Raw genomic sequence first — 17,747 nt, forward strand, 5'->3', positions numbered from 1 at the left:
GATCTGGGTGGCCAAATCATTCGCTCGAATTGTCCAGAATGTTTCACAAACTAGCCGCGAACAATTTTGCTCCAGTGACCTGTTCGGGAACATGAACTCCATGAATGGCTGCAACGTAATCATCGGCAATCAATGATCGGTTCAGTTGGACCCGAGGAACCAGTCTGTTCCACGTAGAAACAGCCCCACACCATTATGCGGCCACCACCAACTTACACACTGTGTTGTTGACAACTTGGGTTCACGGCCTGAACAACTCTCGAAACATCCAATTAGCCGTTAACAACTGACGTCAGGACTCGTCTGACCAGTCTACGGTTTTCCAGTGGTCTAAAGTCCAACCCATAGGGTCACGAGCACACCACAGTCGCTGCAGGCGGCGTCTTGCTGGTAGCAGACACTCGCATCGGTCGTCTGCTTCCACAGCCCAGTAACGCCAAATTTCATCACTCTGTGCTAATGGATACGTTCGTCGTAAGCCCCACATTGATTTCTGTGGTTGTTTCACCCTTGTCTGTAGGCACTGGCAACATTACGCCAAAGCCGCTGCTCTCGGTCGTTCAGTGAAGTGCGTCGGCCACTGGGATGTCCGTGGGGAGAGGTAGTGTCTTACATTTGGTATTCTCGGCACACCCCTGACATTGTGGATCTCGAAATATTGACTTCCCTAACGATTTCAGAAGTGAAGTGTGCCGTGCGTCTGGGCTCCGACTACCATTCCACTTTCAAAATCTGTTAATTCCCGTCGTATGCCATAATCACGTCGGAAGCTTATTCTCATAAATCACATGACTATAAATGACAGCTCCGCCAATGCACTGGCCTTTATTCCTTATGTACGTGATACCACTGCCATCTGCATATGTGCATATTGCTATGTCATGATTGTTTTTACCTCAGTGTACACCATGCATTTGGTGTCACGGAGGACAGTATTTTGTAAATTGCTCTTGCATTACTGTTCTGACTACGTTATCGAAACGTTTGATCATAGGAAGGTCTAAGGACAGAACTGTGTACTGAAACAGGTAGCCAGAAGCAAAATAAATAAAATGTGACAGTAGACTAAAACCATTTTTTTCAACCTAACGATCGTTAACGTGTTTTTATCTCCTAAGAACTAGATTTATCAGAATGTCCCCTGTCTCGTAATTTTTTCACTTTCATGTAATGAAGAACTAGGGACGGGATTTAAGCAAGGATACTGACTGTAAGGTGAGAAATAAAAAAGTTTGAAGTATTTCTGCTTAGACTGTAAATTCTGTAGATGAACTAGAAGTAACACGGAGACCTGGAATTTCTCACTAATTACTCTGAGTGCCTTGAGTACGTTGCAAAGCTACTTGTTATATCAGCTCCAAATGACGTAGCGGAACTAAATACAGAAGAAGTGAAACAGTTCGTGGATTTAACTATCGTACTAGAATGAACTGAAATGTTCTAAGAGCTACCATTTTTTTCACCTAGTAAAATTTGAGTTCGGCTACTACTGGACACGAGACGTTACATTTGAAACACCCATTATGCAAACTACAAAATGACAGGCAACTACATGGGTTGTAAGCCCCACTACTAAAAATGGCGAAAAACGTTTATCTAGTTTTATTTATTATCTTTCTCATTTCTCCTTCAATAACTTTGATGAATTATTTTCATTCTTTAATTTGTAAGCTGCATTTTGTGGAGCCTTTTTGTCGCTAAAACGGTGCACTGTAACGTTCTCCATATCGAAGAACCTCTTATTTCTGCCCAAAGATGCCACCTTAGAAGGTTTGGCACTACCCTGAGCTGCAGGAGTACAGCGATATTGAAAAGTCTTACACGCTTCCAGTGAGAAGTGCAATGCACTCTGCCATTCTTAAACCTACTTTCTGTTATTCTTGTACTGTTACAAATGATCTTTATTCTCTTTTAGTAAAATATTATTGGTGATGATATGAATCCTGCTGCACAACCTTTTAACAACAGCCTGTCTTTACAACATTTCACATTCGTTAGAGCCAGTATCTGTGTATTCACACTGGAAACTAATTTCTTTTCCGTATTTTCACTGCATTTTTTATCGAGTGCTATCATTTTTCTCATCGTATACTTCAACTGACTACCTTCTAGTCAATTTTGCTTCATATTTTACAGTTTCAAACCTGATAAGTATAACTGGTACCACTACGTCAATATCCCAATTGTCCAACTTACGTTCAACAAAGACACTGAATTTTTTACGATGTGTAATACACAAAAAAGACGGGTAAACTCGTGTAGTAGCAAGTAGAACACGACCTCTGAAGGTTCCACACAATCTTAATAAAGTAATTATTTAATTGATTGGTGACTCCATGTTGTCCTGTGCACTACGACCAGATAACAGGTATACTTGAAAAAAGAGACAGCATTGGTCGTATATTTTTTACTATCGCAAAATCGATTTTCTGTCACTGAGTGCTATATTGTATAACTTAAATTAGGATGCACTGTTGTCACTAAGCTTACGGCAATCACACTGAGTCTATGTGATTGCCGTAAGCTTAGTGACAACAGTGCATCCTAATTTAAGTTATACAATATAGCACTGAAGATGGTCACTCAGTGACAGAAAATCGATTTTGCGATAGTAAATAATATACGACCAATGCTGTCTCTTTTTTTAAGTATAATTATTTAATAATAATAATAATAATAATAATAATAATAATAATAATAATAATAATAATAATAATTACTTCGTGTGGAGAAATGGCATGGTGCAAGTCTTTCTGATGTACGTTACTTCGGCTACTTGCATGTATCGAAACTACTCGAGTTATCTAACTGGTGAATTGGGACTTCCAGTTTAACTTGGAATCCAAACAAAATGTTGTTTCTTGCGAGTCCTCACATCGTTGCTAGGTGAAGACTAAGTTAAGACGAAGACGAAGACTGAAAAATCCGTGACCTCACCAAGAATCATTGCACTACCTTTCAATTACCAAGCAAGCGCTTTACAGGTAGGCCGTCAGTAATGTTTTTGTTACTGTGTTCTTCAGCCAAAAAAATGGTCTAATGCAGCTGTCCGGGCAAGTGTATCTTCTGCAAGACTCTTCATCTCGGCGTAACTATTGTATCCCAGATCCGTTGGACCCTGCTTATTGTAACCAAACCTTGGCCTCCATCTAGAGTTTTTTATATACAACTCTTCCCTCATTTACCGAACAGAAGATTATTTGATGCCTCAGGAAGTGCCCTATTAGTTCATCCCTTCTTATAATGAATTTGTACCATAAATTTCTTTTCTCCCAATTCTATTCAAATCGTTCTCAAGACATACAATCTTTAAGATAATCTTGTCTCTGATTAAAGAAGGAGAAACTAGGCTGGTGTTGAATGATTTACAGGAGAGTACAGCAAGAGCAGGATTTATATTTAGCAATTTCTTAACCGCGTATACACTCCAGGTATCTGGATGGATTTTTGCTAGTGTTTGAGTTTATAATTGGCAAGTTCATGGTTAGTGTTCCCAATACACAAGCTATTTTTTTCTTGTGATCTGGACTCTGTTTCATGCAGGGTGCAGAGTGGCCTGATCACTGTCAGAGAAAGGACGGTCAGGGTCTATGTTTTATTACTTTATTGTTTATGTATTTTAGTTATGACAGTATGGCACGTTTCAGCAATGTGTTGTGTTAATTTTGTCTGATGTTATGTTTGCAATGTTATGAGGCGGGAGGGGAGGACTTCGTGCTATGAATCTAAAAGTGCAGCTGTGGTGCAGTTCCTATGGTGCTTGTATTTGGCCAGTGGGCTTGGTAGTAACCGTGCCACAGCAAGAGCCCTGTGGAGGTGAGGTATCACAGCGGACTAGATCAACTGCAAGTCACCTGCTGCGCTCAGTATGAGAAAACTTCTTCCAAAGGCTAGTGCCATGATCATCGAGGAGGGATTGGGAAGACCGAGTGGCTGGTAGACAACTTGGGGTGTAATCGAGTTTTGGTGGCAGCTGTGGTAAAGAGTGCAAGTAGTGTGTACTGACTGTGATGCTTCTGACAGTTTATTCCAGACAGGAGGACTGTGTGCAGTGTTGTGTGTTGTGGCTTAATGTGTTTTCCTCCACATTGGGTGTACACTTGTTATCTCGAAACGATAGCTTTGTAAACCTCATTTGTATGTGAGTGCAAGAAACATTGACTACATATTTGTTCAGACAATTGTAATTGCTGATATTATATAGGTAGTATTTTAATTTATTGGCAGTAGTGTTTGTGTAGTGTGGTGTAGTGTTGTACCTCCCCCCATGAACCATGGACCTTGTCGTTGGTGGGGAGGCTTGTGTGCCTCAACGATACAGATAGCCGTACCATAGGTGCAATCACAACGGAGGGTTATCTGTTGAGAGGCCAGACAAACGTGTGGTTCCAGAAGAGGGGCAGCAGCCTTTTCAGTAGTTGCAGGGGCAATAGTCTGGATAATTCACTGATCTGGCCTTGTAACATTAACCAAAACGGCCTTGCTGTTGTGGTACTGCGAACGGCTGAAAGCAAGGGGAAACTACGGCCGTAATTTTTCCCGAGGGCATTCAGCTTTACTGTATGGTTAAATGATGATGGCGTCCTCTTGGGTAAAATATTCCGGAGGTAAAATAGTCCCCCATTCGGATCTTCGGGCGGGAACTACTCAAGAGGACGTCGTTATCAGGGGAAAGAAAACTGGCATTCTGCAGATCGGAGCGTGGAATGTCAGATCCCTTAATCGGGCAGGTAGGTTAGAAAATTTAAAAAGGAAAATGGATAGGTTAAAGTTAGATATAGTGGGAATTAGTGAAGTTCGGTGGCAGGAGAAACAAGACTTCTGGTCAGGTAAATATAGGGTTATATATACAAAATCAAATAGGGGTAATGCAGGAGTAGGTTTAATAATGAAAAAAAGTAGGAGTGCGGTTAAGCTACTACAAACAGCATAGCGAACGTATTATAGTGGCCAAGATACACACGAAGCCCATGCCTATTACAGGGGTACAAGTTTATATGCCAACTAGCTCTGCAGTTGACGAAGAAATTGAAGAAATGTATGATGAGATAAGAGAAATTATTCAGCTAATGAAGGGAGACGACAATTTAATAGTCATGGGTGACTGGAATTCGACAGTAGGAAAAGGGAGAGAAGGAAACATAGTAGGTGAATATGGATTGGGGCTAAGAAATGAAAGAGGAAGCCGTCTGTTAGAATTTTGCACAGATCATAACTTAATCATAGCTAACACTTGGTTCTAGAATCATAAAAGAAGGTTGCATACATGGAAGAATCCGGGAGATACTAAAAGGTATCAGATAGATTATATAATGGTGAGACAGAGATTTAGAAACGAGGTTTTAAATTGTAGGACATTTCCAGGGGCAGATGTGGACTCTAACCACAATCTATTGGTTATGCATTGTAGATTAAAACTGAAGAAATTGCAAAAAGGTGGGAATTTAAGAGATGGGACCTGATAAACTGACTAAACCAGAGGTTGTACAGAGTTTCAGGGACAGCATAAGGGAACAATTGACAGGAATGGGGGAAAGAAATGCAGTAGAAGACGAATGGGTAGCTCTGAGAGATGAAGTAGTGAAGGCAGCAGAGGATCAGGTAGGTAAAAAGACGATGGCTAGTAGAAATCCTTGGGTAACAGAAGAAATATTGAATTTAATTGATGAAAGGAGAAAATATAAAATTGCAGTAAATGAAGCAGGCAAAAAGGAATACAAACGTCTCAAAAATGAGATCGACAGGAAGGGCAAAATGGCTAAGCAGGGATGGCTAGAGGACAAATTTAAGGATGTAGAGGATTATCTCACTGAGGGTAAGGTAGATACAGCCTACAGGAAAACTAAAGAGACCTTTGGAGAAAAGAGAGCCACTTCTATAAATATCAAGAGATCAGATGGAAACCCAGTTGTAAGGAAAGAGGAGAACGCAGAAAGGTGGAAGGACTATATAGAGAGCTATGCAAGGGCGATGTACTTGAGGACAATATTATGGAAATGGAAGAGGAAGTGAGGACAATATTATGGACATGGAAGCGGATGTAGATGAAGATGAAATGGGAGATACGATACTGCGTGAAGAGTTTGACAGAGCACTGAAAGACCTGAGTCGAAACAAGGCCCCGGGAGTAGACAACATTCCATTAGAACTACTGACGGCCTGACAAAACTCTACCATCTGGTGAGCAAGATGTACGAGACAGGCGAAATGCCCTCAGACTTCAAGAAGAATATAAAAATTCCAATCCCAAAGAAAGCAGGTGTTGACAGATGCGAAAATTACCAAACTATCAGTTTAATAAGTCACAGCCTCAAAATACTAACGCGAATTATTTACAGACGATTGGAAAAACTGGTAAAAGCCGACCTTGGGGAAGTTCAGTTTGGATTCCGTAGAAATGTTGGAACACGTGAGGCAATACTGATCTTACGATTTATCTTAGAAGAAAGATTAAGGAAAGGCAAACCCACGTTTCTAGCATTTGTAGACTTAGAGAAAGCTTTTGACAATGTTGACTGGAATACTCTCTTTCGAATTCTAAAGGTGGCAGGGGTAAAATACAGAGAACGAAAGGCTATTTACAATTTGTACAGAAACCAGATGGCAGTTATAAGAGTCGAGGGGCATGAAAGGGAAGCAGTGGTTTGGAAGGGAGTGAGACAGGGTTGTAGCCTCTCCCTGATGTTATTCAATCTGTATATTGAGCAAGCAGTAAAGGAAACAAAAGAAAAATTTGAAGTAGGTATTAAAATCCAGGGAGAAGAAATAAAAGCTTTGAGGCTCACCGATGACATTGTAATTCTGTCAGAGACAGCAAAGGACTTGGAAGAGCAGTTGAACGGAATGGACATTCTCTTGAAAGGAGGATATAAGATGAACATCAACAAAAGCAAAACGAGGATAATGGAATGTGGTCGAATTAAGTCGGTGATGCTGAGGGAATTAGATTAGGAAATGAGACACTTAAAGTAGTAAATGAGTTTTGCTATTTGGGGAGCAAAATAACTGATGGTGGTCGAAGTGGGGAGGATTTAAAATGTAGACTGGCAATGGCAAGGAAAGCGTTTCTGAAGAAGAGAAATTTGTTAACATCGAGTATAGATTTAAGTGTCAGGAAGTCGTTTCTGAAAGTATTTGTATGGAGTGTAGCCATGTATGGAAGTGAAACATGGACAATAAATAGTTTGGACAAGAAGAGAATAGAAGCTTTCGAAATTTGGTGCTACAGAAGAATGTTGAAGATTAGGTGGGTAGATCACCTAACTAAAGAGGAGGTATTGAATAGGATTGGGGAGAAGAGAAGTTTGTGGCACAACTTGACTAAAAGAAGGGATCGGTTGGTAGGACATGTCCTGAGGCATCAGGGGATCACAAATTTAGCATTGGAGGGCAGCGTGGAGGGTAAAAATCGTAGAGGGAGACCAAGAGATGAATACACTAAGCAGATTCAGAAGGATGTAGGTTGCAGTAGGTACTGGGAGATGAAGAAGCTTGCACGGGATAGATTAGCATGGAGAGCTGCATCAAACCAGTCTCAGGACTGAAGACCACAACAACAACTTGTGTTTATAGTAGTTAGTAGTTGGTGGAGGAAATGGTTAGTAGATATAGCACTTGGTTTTATTGTAAATGAATCGTGAAGGCTAAGGAATGGAGTTTAGCTTTTATTGTCTGTATTAAGCTGATTTCACTGAAAACTATTTTGCCATTTTTGTAGATTTTTTCTGTCTGTTCATTGCAGTTGCTTTCAAATAAATTTCTCTATGAGCTATAGACTTGAAATTTTAGACTTTTCTTTCAGTCTGTTTGGTAGGGGTGAGGGTGAGAGTGACAAACATTTGTAACATCGGATTTCCAGGTTTCCTCATACAACTGCCATATTGTGCATGTAGTACTGAAATGCATTTCAGGGATAAAGGAGGAGGATGCAATGAATAGAAATTGGTAGGTAGATGAGCTGGATAGATAGTGGTGGGAGGATTTGATCGACAGAGAGGGAGTGGAGGTAGGAGGAGATGGAGAGGAGGAAATTGGCAGAGAGAGCGAAGAAAAGATGGACAGAGAGTGGACAGTGAGTGAGGAACAGAGATTGATGGGACGGGAGGCTGGTGAGAGAACGGGGAGTAGGAGATGGTCAGACATAGGGTGGAGGAGATGGTGGGGATAGAGAGTGAAAACGAAATGTCCGAGAGTGTGAGAAGGGTATAAAGGCAAATAGAGGAAGGAGGAGGTCATGGGCGAAGAGAGTAGGAAGAAGACTGACAGAGTGTAGGGGAGGAGAAGATGGACTGAGAGTGGGAAGGATGTGTGGAGAAGAGATGGCTAGAGTGTACAAGAGAAGGAAATAGGCAGAGAAATAGGGGAGAGCGGATAGACAGGGAGTGGGGGAGGAGCAGTAGAAGTGTGCAATAAATGTGAGAGGCGATGCGGTAAGTTTAAAGCCGGTATTGTAACAGAAGTCTGATAAAAACTATATAAAATTAATTTTGTTTGCTTCTTTACTTTCATTTTTAGGAAAATAACAATTAAAAATTTTGATATGTTATTAGTACACAGAAAGAACTATTCCATTTCAGATACGATCACAAGAAATTTAACACATGCCTCTTTGGGTGAAATCTGATTGAAATGTTTAAAATCCACTGAGAAAATTTATGCACACAAGATTTATACGCTAAGAATAATTGCTTAAATAAGATAGTTGTTAATGAAATAAGCTTGCAATGAACAAGTGTCCCAGTTTCCAGTCTATATTGTGAGTGTGAAGTTTCCAGTCTATGTGTTTATTTTTGTAGTAAAATCATTGCTGTAGTAAGAGCATTACTTTGTTTCTGTCCTGTTCATTTTCAATTACCCAATATCTGTACAGAAAACTGTAATTGATGATTTTGCGTGAGTAGTACGAAGGGTATTCAATAAATAAAGCAACACTTTTCTTCTTGGTCAATTTCTGTTGAAAAAATGAGGAATTTATTGTGAGACATTCCCACTTCAGCTCCTATTGTTTCATGTAGCCTTCAAAATAGCGTCCGCAATATAAGATTTTTCGAAAGAGAGAACTGTCATTGTGCTTCTTTAGGTGGAAAAGGATAGCATCGTAGATATTCATAGGCAGTTGCTGAATGTCTACGGAGATCTGGCAGTGAACAAAAGCACGACAAGTTGTTGGGCAAGGTCGCCCAAACCTGTCTGATCTCTCACGTTCCGGGTGTCGCACCTTCCGACTTCCGTCTGTTTGGCGCAATGAAAAATGTAGTCCATGGGAAGCAGTACGTGGATGATGGGGAGGTTATTGATGCAGCTGAATGTTGGCTCGGACGTCGAGCATTTGAGTGGTACCATGTGGGCATACAGGCTCTCACGGTAAGGTGGCCTAAGACCGTAGCATTGAACGGAGATTATGTTGGAAAACAGGGTCTTGCTGCCAAGAGTGGGGTGAGGCAACACAGTGTGTTCGAATCGTAAAACAAGAGAATCTGCTTATTGAAAATGTGTTGATTCACTTAATGAGCACCCCACCTCCCTCCCCCCTCCCGCGTATTTTAGTTGGTTGACAATTTTGTAATTGGCGGGGCAGCGATCAGCAAAGGTAAACCACTTTGTAACTATGTTGGAGAAACTTAATCCATATATTGTGTTGTTCCAGTGCTCAGTGAGCCTTTTATTTGGATTCAGGTCGTTAAACTGCTTGTTTGTTAATGTAGAGGCAGACGCTTTTGTTTAACAAGGATTCTTTGTGAAGCTAAGCAGACGGCTGCACGACCCGGAGGATCCCCACTCCACCGAAATCCTACACTACCTCATCCATGTTGATGTTCACGCTAACAGTAACGAAAGCAACGAAGTCACAGTACGAAAACGCCCCCAAAAATTCTCTTTGATGTAGGTTCTCTACAAACTACCGGTTGATTGCCTCATTGGACAGCCCGTACACTCGATACTTCGCATCATTTTGAAAGAGATGACATCGTGACTCGTCGGTCTACACTACAGCCCTCCAGTCAGCTTCTGCCACGCTCTGATGTTATCAGGGCCAATGAGGACGCCCTTTTTTATGCCACTTTAAGTAATGGACTGCTCAGCGGTAACAAGTTTAAAATCACCAGTCGATGCAGGCGCGTTCGCAGTGTTACTTTCATAAGTGATTATATGTATGTGCATTCACCGACAGCTGAAATTGCTGTCGAGTTTGAAACCAATTGTCATTGAAAAGTCTTAACATTGTGTCTTGTCTCAGTCACTTAGGGCCCTTTTGCGATCACTGTTTTTACACGTCGTTACAAGGCAGCGTGTGATGTAACATTTCTTGTAGACATTCCAGCTGGATAGCCTGAGTTGGTACACCATCTAACTAGGTGACTTCATACAAAGTGTGGCCAGGGCCACTTCCATCTACAATAGCCCTTTTCTGACATTATGTCACGTCTTAATATCGACTCATGTCACTACGTTCATACCAGCTACCGATCTCCCAAATTATTATCCCTCCTCCACACCGCAGTTTAGATACATCGTCTCACATGGAAAACAAGAAGTCCCCAAACAGAAGCTCTTCATGATCAGTTTTCCGAATCGTTAGCGGCAGTGTTAGTATAAGTTAAAGAACGGCAACAGTCCAGAAATATGAACATGTTTTTACCAATTTTGGAAATATCTTTTACAACAAAAATCAAACAAAGCGGGCAACACAGTGAGTACGTGCTGTTACTACTATTTAGTGATACTCTTTTGACAGGTACATACCACCACAAATCTGCTATGGAACATTAGTTCACTGCACATGGTTCCCATTAACTCGTCAAAATCAACAAGATTTTTAGGGTTCAAAGGGTACACGATATCTTTTGTAACATGGCGAAATTCCTAATATGCAATAGTATGGGGATCCAAATTAGCGACAGAGTCGCATATTACGATACCTATCGCATTTTGAGGGAACTCCTTCTCCCACGATTTGTTATATGTAGTTCACGCTATGCTATCATGAGGTAACAATATTTTATCATTTATTGGAGTAAAATTTTGGCAACTGCGTATATTTTAATAAGATTAAATTATCATAAATAAGGATTACTTTGACTAGTCTTATGATCAGAAATTGGAGTTTTTTCTGGAACTTTCCTGCAAGGCAATATTTTTCTCAGAAGTTGATCAATATTACTCCAAATTCAAAGTACTCCGTTCACAGTACTTATAAAAAATAATCTAACAAATAAAATCATAGAAGTTGATGTCCTTCAAGAAGTATGTCTGATTATTGTATTTATTCTTTGTAGATGGCATTGGCATCTAAAAGGAAAACGTGGGCTACAGACACCATGGTTCGTGCCATTACATGTGTGAGAAATGACGAGATGGGGGTACTTAAAAGCCTCAAAAGTTTTTCTGTAACAAAATGTAGTTTGGAAAGGTATGTGAAGGATAAAACTCGTACACCCGAGAAGCTAGTTGGTGTTAATCTTGGTAGAAGGTCTGTTCTCTCATCTCAGCTGGAAGATGAACTAATGAAATACTGCCTTGCAATGGAAGAGCGATTTTATGCTCTTAATTTTAAGGACATACGAAGCATGGCCTTCCAGTTATCTGTCAGGAATAGGCTGAAGAAAACGCTTCAGTAGGAAAGAAATGGCTCCGAGCTTTCCTTAAGAGATTTCCCATTTTATCAATGACTCCTCAGGGTCTTGCAGCAGCAAGAGTGAAAGCTTTCACTCCAGAAAATGTGGGGAGATTTTTTTGGTATTTACAAATCTATGCTATCTAAAGTCAACCATAATCCGCATCGAGTCTTCAACGTTGACGAAACTGGGGTGACGTCTGTTCAGCACAAACACAGCAAGGTTATTGGTATGAAAGGGATGAGACAAGTTGCTGCCTTGACTTCAGCAGAAAGGGGAAATCTCATCACAGTTGTAACGAGTATGATCGCAGCTGGCACTTATGTTCCACCACTAATCGTCTTCCCAAGGAAGAATATCAAGGAGGAATTGGTGGATGGAGCACCTGCAGGATCAATATCAGCTTGTCATCCAAGTGGCTGAATACAAATTCATATTTTTATTCAGTGGTTTGATCATTCTGTGAGTCATGTAAAGCCATCTTCAAATGACCCTGTCATTTTGATTCTTGATGGGCATTATTCCACACAAAGCATCTCGATGTGTTAGATAAAGCACGTGAAAACAATGTTCATATTGTATGTTTGCCACCTCACTCAACGCATAAAATGCAGCCACTTGACGTTGGATTTATTGGACCTTTGAAAACCTACTGTGCCCAAGAGAGAGAAACGTGGTTGGCAAGTAACCCAGGTCGTGTTATTACCCCATTATTAACAGCCAGGTTATTTCGGCAGCTTACAGCCGAACAACAACAATGGAAGCATCTGCGAATGTCTTCAGAAAAACAGGTCTCATCCCATGCAAGAGAAACATCTTTAGGGAACATGAAATTTCAGTTCATCGCCATGCTGACGCTCTTCAAGAAAGAGATGCCAAAAACGAAAATGAAACTACTGACGGTGGTGGTCAAGCTGTCAGTCCGGCAGACATAAGACCTCTCCCACACATCGCAAAACTACCTGGTGATAGTCAAATAGGTCAAACATCGCGTTCGTGCTCTGCTACGTTACTAACTTCAACTCCTTATGTGAAGCAATTGCAAGACTCTAAACAGAAGAAATCAGAGGCTGAAACCAAGAAAGCAGTCAGAAACTTATTTGGGGAGAAGAGTGGAAAATCTTCAAATCGTAGACCTAAAGCAGAAGAATCGTCTAGTAACCCGGCATCCGATGTCCATCTTGATGACAGTGGGGATTCAGACAGCAGTGATGACGATGACGCAGAGCGTCTGTTTGTACTAGGCACTTTTCTGAAGACAAACTCTGGGAGAAATGGGCACAGTGTAATAAATGTTATCGCTGGGCTCATGAAGATTGCAGTGTCACAGAAGACAATTTTGTTTGCCCCAGATGTCGTTAATATAAACCTAAGTAGTGTGAAATGAGTGAAGAATAACATAAATGAATGAACATGTAAAAATTGTATACTCATATGTCATTATTCTGTAATAAAATAATTAAAGCAAAATATTATTACTGTCTCATATTACGAAACCTTGATGTCATTCCTACGAAATGCCTTCTTTGTGAAGATTTAATAACTGCTCTGAAAGATTGTTTATTATTGCAAATACTATAATTGTATGATAAAATTACATAATGCGAGATATTATTATCATCATAAAAATACAATTGCACTTACTTTTAGGTCTTTCTATTGGGTTTACAAAAGTGTCTCATATCAGGCACCTTTCCTCTACCTATTATTTGGTTCATGAAAACTGCTGCGGTTTGAGGACTGCCTTTCACATGGTAGGCACTTCTCTTGGATCACACGGGACGTGAGATAAAGCAACCCGTAACACGAGGAGCACTGACCACTGGCTACCGTTGGGTGGTCTCACTTAAGGTGTGTTCACACCTGTGGGCCTTGCGCCTATTCGCCGTTCGACTATGCTTGGCCCACACGCAAGCAGAGGCACACTTGATGGGGCATGCCTCTATCTCAGCATGTGCGTGCTCGTGATTCCATTCACACCCGTACTCACATTGGGTGCCTCTACTTCCATGTTTGGCAAGCTACAGTCGCGCAGCGACTAGACACAAAACGTACAGGAGCCAGCAACCGTCTGCCGCCATCTGTAAGTAGCCCTTGTAAACGTTCCTCCAATCCTTCTGCTGCCTACACGCGCTTCATTTCTATACGGTTCCGCAGGAGATCAATAAACTGCGCTGCACACTATGCTGAGGTCGATCCGCATAGCATCGCCAGATTTAACACGGTTGTATATGGACAGGTTGCACATGATGCCACAAGACATGAAAGTGACATCTCTGACCTATAGAAGCATGAAAGCAACACAAAATATTCTTTCATCCTAATTTCATGAACCTCGCTTTGGTAGTGTGCCACAACCTGCGAGAAACCTGTAAAGGTTCCCACTGTGGTAACTTATTTCTTACACTACACTTTTCACATGATCTTTCGAGTGTAAATAATGGCGATTAGCAGCTAAATGATGAGACTCTAAACAACTCTCAGGAATTTGGAGAAATGAATGTTTCCCATCAGCTGTACAAGTTTATTATTTATTTCCTATCGGTCTCGGTACCAATTCCCTCACTGTTTGGCTCTGAATTGAACTTTTGGGAACGGGCGCTGATAACCTCGCTGTTGTGCGCCCTCAAACACCAATCATCATCATCATCATCATCGGTCTCGGTCGTAAAGATCGTCTTCGCAGGAAGGAAGAAAGTTTCTTGTGAAGATTGTCGCTACGACCGAAACCTGTAGAAAATAAACAATAAATTTTTACAGCTAATGGGAAACATGCAAGTCTTCGAAGTCGATTAAGATCAGGTTAAGGAACAGGGAAAAGAACTAGACATTCTCACCCTACTCAGCTTCAGCAGAATTTCTGATCTTGCTGTTAACGAGCGTGATGTATAAAAGGAGTTTCGTCTCCATGTACGTGAAATCACACAGCTGCATGGAGGTAGAATTGTACATCTTCCAACAACGGGGTCGTAAGATTCTTCGAAACACTGGATGTAAAGGTTCAGTGAAGAGTGGAATCGGGAGAGATCGGCCTGTTTGACATCGGAGGAAATCGATAACGGTATAAATTGAACAATAAAAGTACAGCAGTAACGGAATATTTGCAGAGTGGAATTATGTTATTCACATAGACTAAAATGTGAAAATACCTTCTCAGTCATTGTCTAAAATCATTTAGTAATAATTCATCTTTGTTTCTGATAGGTCTTTATTATTACAATATTCGTGCCAGAATTTACAGAGTTAGGGTCAAGTGGGAATAAATCAGATTTGAATTATTGAAACGATTTGCTTTTCGACACTAAAAGCGTAGGCCAGTAGCAAAGAAAGAACAGACACTCCTTAATCGTGAAAATATTCAACTGATGGTGGTCTACCTACTTAAACTTCGATTATTAATTCTGTTCGCTGAGAAAATTGCAGCATACTGCCACAAAAGTAACTGCGAAACAATCGACATATAATGACTTAACAGAATTGTAAAAAGCAACAAAGAACTGCCGTCTATTGCATGTGGCAAATTAGTTTTTCTGTTTGAGCAACATAATAATCCAAGACGACCGAATTAAAAATGAATTAAAATACGAACTGCAAATAGCTTGTTTTTTCAGAAAAAGGATAATTTTATTTTTCATCGATATAAAACTACTGTAACGTGTTTGGCTCGAATATATGACTAGTAACAAGTAAAACAAAGGGGAGAGTAGTAGTTCTTGGAACGTAGTATCACAGGAAAGTGGTGAAATTTGGGTAGACCGTATTTCGAAAGGAGGGACGGCACGTCGATTGGGGAGAAAAACACATTTTGGAAGAACCAGAGTGAAGGAGGGACACATCTTGAAAAATGAAGGTGCAGTTAATAAGATAACAGTAAGTTTTGGTAGTGATGGAGTGTGGAAGAGGTAATTTTAGAGGCGGATCAGCGCTTTACTATGCTAAGTGGGTTCAGGTAAAAGTATCTTGCAGTAGCTGTACAGAAATGAAGACATTTACGCAGGATAGATTAACATGCAGAGCTGCATTACATCAGTCTTCGGACTGAAGACTACATACAGGGTGTTTCAAAAATGACCGGTGTATTTGAAACGGCAATAAAAACTAAACGAGCAGCGATAGAAATACACCGTTTGTTGCAATATGCTTGGGACAACAGTACATTTTCAGGCAGACAAACTTTCGAAATTACAGTAGTTACAATTTTCAACAACAGATGGCGCTGCGGTCTGGGAAACTCTATAGTACGATATTTTCCACATATCCACCATGCGTAGCAATAATATGGCGTAGTCTCTGAATGAAATTACCCTAAACCTTTGACAACGTGTCTGGCGGAATGGCTTCACATGCAGATGAGATGTACTGCTTCAGCTGTTCAATTGTTTCTGGGTTCTGGCGGTACACCTGGTCTTTCAAGTGTCCCCACAGAAAGAAGTCACAAGGGTTCATGTCTGGCGAATAGGGAGGCCAATCCACGCCGCCTCCTGTATGTTTCGGATAGCCCAAAGCAATCACACGATCATCGAAATATTCATTCAGGAAATTAAAGACGTCGGCCGTGCGATGTGGCCGGGCACCATCTTGCATAAACCACGAGGTGTTCGCAGTGTCGTCTAAGGCAGTTTGTACCGCCACAAATTCACGAAGAATGTCCAGATAGCGTGATGCAGTAATCGTTTCGGATCTGAAAAATGGGCCAATGATTCCTTTGGAAGAAATGGCGGCCCAGACCAGTACTTTTTGAGGATGCAGGGACGATGGGACTGCAACTAGAGGCTTTTCGGTTCCCCATATGCGCCAGTTCTGTTTATTGACGAAGCCGTCCAGGTAAAAATAAGCTTCGTCAGTAAACCAAATGCTGCCCACATGCATATCGCCGTCATCAATCCTGTGCACTATATCGTTAGCGAATGTCTCTCGTGCAGCAATGGTAGCGGCGCTGAGGGGTTGCCGAGTTTGAATTTTGTATGGATAGAGGTGTAAACTCTGGCGCATGAGACGATACGTGGACGTTGGCGTCATTTGGACCACAGCTGCAACACGGCGAACGGAAACCCGAGGCCGCTGTTGGATCACCTGCTCCACTAGCTGCGCGTTGCCCTCTGTGGTTGCCGTACACGGTCGCCCTACCTTTCTAGCACGTTCATCCGTCACGTTCCCAGTCCGTTGAAATTTTTCAAACAGATCCTTTATTGTATCGCTTTTCGGTCCTTTGGTTACATTAAACCTCCGTTGAAAACTTCGTCTTGTTGCAACAACACTGTGTTCTAGGCGGTGGAATTCCAACACCAGAAAAATCCTCTGTTCTAAGGAATAAACCATGTTGTCTACAGCACACGTGCACGTTGTGAACAGCACACGCTTACAGCAGAAAGACGACGTACAGAATGGCGCACCCACATACTGCGTTGTCTTCTATATCTTTCACATCACTTGCAGCGCCATCTGTTGTTGAAAATTGTAACTACTGTAATTTCGAAAGTTTGTCTGCCTGAAAATGTACTGTTGTCCCAAGCATATTGCAACAAACGGTGTATTTCTATCGCTGCTCGTTTAGTTTTTATTGCCGTTTCAAATATACCGGTCATTTTTGAAACACCCTGTATTAACCACGACAACATGAAATAATTACCAAAGAATATCTGTTATTTTTTTCATCTACAACTTATGACATAGTTGCGGTCTGAGGCGCCTTGTCACGGTCCGCGCGGCTCCCCTCGCCGGAGGTTCGAGTCCTCCCTCGGGCGTGGGTGTGTGTGTCGTCCTTAGCGTAAGTCAGTTTAAGTTAGATTAAGTAGTGGGAAAGTCTAGGGACCGATGACCTCGGCAGTTTTGTCCCATAAGACCTTACCATCAATTTTCAATTTATGAGATAGTTATTTCCGGTTTCAGGGTTACGTATCTCTGTTCGATACATTCAGAATAACGTCCACACACACACACACACACACACACACACACACACACACACACACACACAGAGAGAGAGAGAGAGAGAGAGAGAGAGAGAGAGAGAGAGAGAGAGATGGAGAAATTTTTGTTAGTACTTGTTACTTGAAACAGGAAGCTATCCCTCAGACATAATAACACCTTTCTGTATTTTCAAATTAGTAAAACTCCTGCTCGTCGTAATAG

Source organism: Schistocerca cancellata, chromosome 1, assembly GCF_023864275.1.
Source record: "Schistocerca cancellata isolate TAMUIC-IGC-003103 chromosome 1, iqSchCanc2.1, whole genome shotgun sequence".
Classification (NCBI taxonomy): Eukaryota; Metazoa; Arthropoda; class Insecta; order Orthoptera; family Acrididae; genus Schistocerca; species Schistocerca cancellata.